Source organism: Alnus glutinosa, chromosome 5, assembly GCF_958979055.1.
Source record: "Alnus glutinosa chromosome 5, dhAlnGlut1.1, whole genome shotgun sequence".
Taxonomy (NCBI): domain Eukaryota; kingdom Viridiplantae; phylum Streptophyta; class Magnoliopsida; order Fagales; family Betulaceae; genus Alnus; species Alnus glutinosa.
The window spans coordinates 10,150,236-10,156,468 of record NC_084890.1 but is presented as its reverse complement, the minus strand read 5'-3'; the positions used below and the strand labels follow the sequence as shown (position 1 = coordinate 10,156,468).

At 36.6% G+C, this 6,233-nt stretch overlaps 1 pseudogene; it reads right to left on the bottom strand.

The window, feature by feature from the left end:
• Positions 1–1,530: 1,530 nt before the first annotated feature.
• On the bottom strand, positions 1,531–5,773 carry LOC133869876 (glutamate receptor 2.7-like; annotated as a pseudogene).
• Positions 5,774–6,233: the final 460 nt, after the last annotated feature.

The window sequence follows — 6,233 nt, the reverse complement described above, 5'->3', positions numbered from 1 at the left end:
AGCCACCATCTTGGGAGATGCTAGGTGTAATCACCTACCATCTCATTCTATAAAGAGTAGACCACAAGATATAGTGTCTTTAGGGCATTAAATTTTTTTTTTGGTATTTAGTAGATTAACAATTTTTGATAGTTTGAGTAGAATATTTACGTAATTGATAATTTAGGAGAAGCTGACAATCGGATGTTATTTCATAAAAAAAAAATAAAAATAAAAATAAAGAAAAGATATAGTACTGTTGTGACATTAGCTAGGTATGTAACATTTATCTAATATCATTTTCTATTTTGCTTTCCCCTCTTTTCGTTTTCAATCTTACCATCTACTGCTTCTGTGCCCGCAGTTCCGTGCAAACCACTCATTTTCTATTCGGATCGTAAGTTTTGATTTTCAAAGATTCGAGACGTTTGACATTGAAAAATCCAAAACATTCTGTTGCATGACATTGAAAAATCTCAGCCGAGTATTAAGTTTCCTCTCATTCAAACAATAATTTCCATTTCCCAAAAAATTCTGACTTATGCTCCTTCCCGTTTGTTAGGGCATAAAATATATATATATATATATATATATATATATATATATATATATATATATATATATATATATATATATATATATATATATATTAATGTTTAGTGTAACTGAAAATAACGGTCAACAAAAATCAGTTTTAAAAACCGTAAATAGTTTTTTGGATTTAAACTCTTCGTTGTTGTAGGTCGTTTGTGGAAATCTGCCACTATAGGACATTGAAGTTTGTTGGTGGTTCGAATCTATCGACGAAGGTCCTCGAATTTTGGCATCCGACGTACAGGTGCTGGAATCTGGCACTGGTTTGCTGGAATCCGACTACGTCTAGTCACTGTTGCCAAATTTCAGCAACCATATTCTGTAGAAATTGGCCGGAATCTGGTCATTATCGCTAGATTCCAGCCTTTATGTTCGGAATCTAACAAAAGTAGCTGGAATTCTGTTGACCAGTGACAAGATTTCGTTACCGATGATTTTTCGTTGTTAGTGATTTTTTCGTAATAATCAAATGTTAAAAAAATATTTTAAAAAAATTATTATTATTTTTTATTTTCATTAAAAATAATTTACAATGAAAAACAGTTAATGTTGAAACAAACAAAGCGTTAGAGACTTCACGGTAACTCCGCAAGTGATGAAAGTTATGTTGTCAAATCCTATTTCAGTACTTAATTATAACCTTTTCGTTGGTGACTTAGTCTAAGGTACGTATTTCAGTCGACTAGCTTCTTCTCAGCTGACCAATTCAAAGATACAAAATTCCACGCCGATGCCCTAGCTCGATCCTCTTGTAAGAGCTCTTTTCTATGTACTAATTATTTGTTTTGCTCAACCCTAGTTCTTTGGTTGAGTACTGGATATTGAGGACATTCAAAACATTTAGATCCAACGGTACGTACAAGAAGTTCGACACAAGCTAAACGAAAGGAGCTCATTAATTTAGATCGAACGGTATAAGAAGTTTGCACAAATGCTTATTCATCAAAAAAGAAAAAATAAAATAAAATTGAAATGTATTTATAACAAATACGACAAGAAGCTCGTACATTTTTCATCTAATACCTAGCTTTCGTACTTGGTGCATTCAATATATACATATTGAGTTCTATGGCATATATTTCAATTTCAGTAGGTGCGGAGGCATGAATATTGTCCGGAGCAAAAAAGAAGATCTCCCTGGAATATTGATCTCTCCATTGTAAAATTAAGTACATATCTTGCAACCCTATTGCTTGAAGTTGCATTGCCTTCGTATGCCTCTGATACCTCTTTAATTAGTTAGTGGCCGGATTAATGATAGTAGAAAACAAAATGTAGAAATTACACCATATATAAGATAGAGACCCCAGAAGCTCTGGAGGCTCAAATGTTCTGTCCTATTGGATGTTACATTGACTGAACACTCATTTGAAGGAGTCAACCATTCATCTTCAAGTGGTGTGAGCTTACCGTCTTCTAATAGCCTTAAAATTGATTCTGAAAAATCCCTAGCTATTGGAGAGCCTTTCTGGAATGCCTGCATGAAAGATAAGAATCGATACCTATTAGAGAAAAAGATTCTTTTAAGTGGCTATTGGGGAGCTAGCTTACCATCTTCAAGTGGTGTATTTTAAATCTTTTTTGGCAATATTTACTATGGAAATTTGGGATGATCAATCGATCAACTTGAAAATTGAAACAGCAAAGTTGTAGTAACTACTCACAAATCCAAATCCTCCAAATTTATAGGTAGTAGGTGTGGTGGTGGTAATGTATCCCTTGCAATGCTTGTTGATAAAAACTTTCTTGTATGGAAGTTCAAGAAAGGCAGCAGTTATGTTCTTCTTCTCAAATAGACCTGTGTACTCAGATTCGTTGGAAACTGTGATGATGTTCTCTGAATTGAATCCAATCACATCCTCCAGGTAATTCCTGACAAATGAATCATTATCACAACCAACTTTTGAGTTGCTGCTCTTTAGCCACTCGATATCTATATTATCTGTTTGTGGTCGTTGCACGGTGAGCAAAGAAGACAGACTAGCAGTGTAGCTCGAGGTTAAGATCAACACAACAAAAAGCCATACTGCCACCACCACTCGAGTTAAGTTGCTATTAATTTTCTCTTCTGCAAAGATAAAACATGGAGTTCATGACCGGCAGTTCTAATTACTTAGCAAAAAAAGGCGACGATTTGATTCGATCACAAGCATTAATTAGATATTTCAAATTGGTCATCATATAAATATATAATGGGACATCATATAATATGAGAGAGAAAGAGACAGATGAAGCATTAAGGCTACATCTTGAATATATTGAACTATGACGAACTGTATTATAATGGTCTATATTTATAGATCGAGAGGCTACGAGTGGTAAATAAGAAATCTTAGACTAAATAAAGAAATGAATAAATATGATGAAGCATTACGTTAGTAAAGTCCATATCTGGGGCTCCTGTTGATTATAAAGCCTTATCATATTAGATTTAGCATAATCCTGCAGGGGTCAATGTGGTCAGCAAATTCTTGCTTCAAATAATGCAGTGTTTGATTCACAAACAAGTAAATTTTCAAGTCAGATACGATTTGAACTCGGTGTCTATGCATACAAACTCAGGGCTGCAACCTTGTAATTTTTGTAGTATTCTAGCATCCTAATTAACCCTTAAACTCCGACTAATTTCTCTGAAGTACTGTCTTATATAGAGCAGTAACAAGTTTGTGTTGTTAAGGTACTATGCCCTTTTGTCCAATAACAAGAAACTTTACTAATTTAGTTGAATGACATCCACACTAATTAATAACAATATTGAGTTGTTTAGATAACATTATTGAATGCAAGTCATATGTTTTTGTGGTGAGCATCATAGAATATTTCTTGTCATAATTCTAGAAATTTGGTACTTACTGTGAGCGAAGAACAGAGAGGAGAATATGAACCAAAATGTGGTGCCAATCTGATTCTTCCATGGGCCACCAAATTCTTGATTGAATCGATGCTCCAAGAACCAAATTATAAGCATTGTGTAAAGCATAATGGCACCAGTCACCACCCACATTTCCCACGTGAAAGGCTTCAAAAACATCCATGCTGTCCCTTCAGGTTTTGCAGGAACTATCATGGACAACCCTGACTCGGTGTATGGCTGAGTAAAGTCCACGTATTCCAATCTGTCAGCTAATATGGTCACGTCACCAACGACAGCATCATATGTCTTCCATTGTTTTTGATCCACATGACAAGGGTAGCTAGTCTTTATCAGAAACAAGAAATTGTATTCGGAAAATTGAAAAAACATAGCAATCATCAAATGAGAAAATTCCAGGTTATATACAAATGGTTTTAGTTTTGGTCATATATTTGCTGCTCGTCCTGCAAGTTCCAAGTGCAAGAGCAGATAATGCAGCAGATGAAAACAACATTTCAAATTCAAGACAGAGATAAACCAGCAGCTCTATCAAATTGATTGTTGGCGCCATTGGCGCTAGCTCTATCAAATTTGATTTCATTTGTCCAAAATATATGTCATATCTAGAAGGCACATGTTGCTGGGTGGAACGTATAAAGGATGAAGCATAAAAAGATAATAAAAAGAGTTTCAAAGTCTATACCTTGTTAGAGACGCTGTAAACCAATTCGTCGTAGGTGCCGTGGAAGGGCGGCATAAATTCATACGGCAAAATATAACTCAAATTAGATAGCACCGTCTTGAAAACTTCAATGCACCAACCACCATATTTGATATCATCTTTGTTGCTGTCATTTACCTTCACAAACTTCTGGAATGAAGTTCTACTGGGAACAACAATTTTCAATGGATTCTCGCCAGTAGGCATTACCCACCCTTTTGGTGACCCTCTTCTTAAGTTCCCGGGCCAAATTATTGAGGCGCCATCCAAAAGTTGTGCAGTTTTCTCTCTACCTTCTGCGTAACTTCCCGGGCCAAATTCTTCATACCTCTTATCTGTCTGGTCTACCACATTTACAATCCTCAATGGGGGAGTTTGCAACGGCTTTCCTGCTTCGAAACGTATTTCGCCACTTAAACCAGAGAAACTGCTTGATACTATATTCCTTAACAGCATCTCTGCGCTACTGCTGTTACTCGTCCTTGTCTCTATGGCCTGTGAAATGGCCCTAATGCTATCATATGCTCGTAGAGCATGAATTCCCGGCTTTGGATACTGGAGTTGGATTTTTTTTGAGAACTGGGCATAGAAATCTTTATAAGAATCAGTAGCATTAGAATAGTAGGTCTTGATCCCTAAAGCACCTTGCATAGAGGAAAAAACAGAGTCGTCAACCGAGTCCAGCAAACTTGTTACACTGTCGGTCATAATCCAAGCCGAGTCTCTCTCTATAAGTCCAACTTTATCAGCTTCTCCGAACAAATGAGTCACCGTCGACAACGATGACTGAAGAACGATGAATACCCGAGATTTGGTTGCTTTCCGTAGCTTCAGCAGCTCGCCCAGAACAAACTCTTCTGGAGAAGATGGTGGAAGAACTAAACGATACTCGATCTCTGAATCAACATCCTGAAGAGCCTTGGATAGAAGAAGAGCTGACATCCCCCAGTCACTGTCATACACGTCATCTTCATATATCACCACAACCCTTTTCCATTTGTACGCCTTAACAATATCTGCAATGCATTTGATTTGGGCAGAACCGTCGTTAGCCATTTGTATCAAGAAAGGCCAACGGCGTTCCATCAGCGGGGGGGTTATGGCAGGAGCCGCAAATGAAATAATCGGAACCTTTTCCTTGTTTCCAACAGCTGCTACGAACGCGGCTTCCTCCCATTTGTTCATGCCAATAATTACATCCACTTTCTTCTCCTTAATGAGCTCTTCAGCTGCAGTAAAAGTAGGAGATTAATTCTATAAATGCAATAGATATATGATATATATCATCGTAAAATTTACTGACCAGCTGAAGCAACTTGAAGGGGGTCTAATCCGCCGGAGTCCTGGAAATGGAGGGACAGGTTGTTAGACTTTGAATAGCGGTTGAAGTTTTCGGCGGCAATTTCAATGGCTATTTTCTGTTCTTTCCCGATTCGGGACGTGACATCAATGATTCCACCGATATTTGTAATTTTGGTTGCAGAAGCAGCTTGACCTCCATCGGAGATTAAGAGAAGAAAAGAGATGACAAGGGGAAAGAGGTTGCAAAGCTTTAGAACTAAGTCGTTACTGGCCGTAATGAAAAAAAAACCCATTTTGGTATTTGATAATTGTGTACACAAAAGAATAAAACAATAAATAAATAAATAAATACACAAGCTAGGCTCCAACACTTATTATATATGGACATGGTTGTTCTCTCTTTGGAGTTTGGACCGCGTGTAGGAAATGTCAGCGTGGAATTTGGGATATTTTGGTTGGTATCTTTGATTAATTGATTCTTTGACTTGACTGTAAAGGCCGCAGCTTTCCCATTCCCCCCTCAAAATAACTCAGCCCGGTCAAAACTAAAACTCAACTCACCCCTCTAATATCCACCATCGTTAGAAAGAGCAAAGGTAGAAACTATTTTTATCTTATAATTATTTTATAACGTTGATTGATGCGGTAATTTTAATCAATATTATTTTTTATTTTTTTAAACAATGATCGATTCAATGGTTTATTAAGGTACATGGCCAATTTTTAAAGTCACATGTATTGCACGTGAATCCATTTTCATCATAAAAGACATACTTAAGTAAT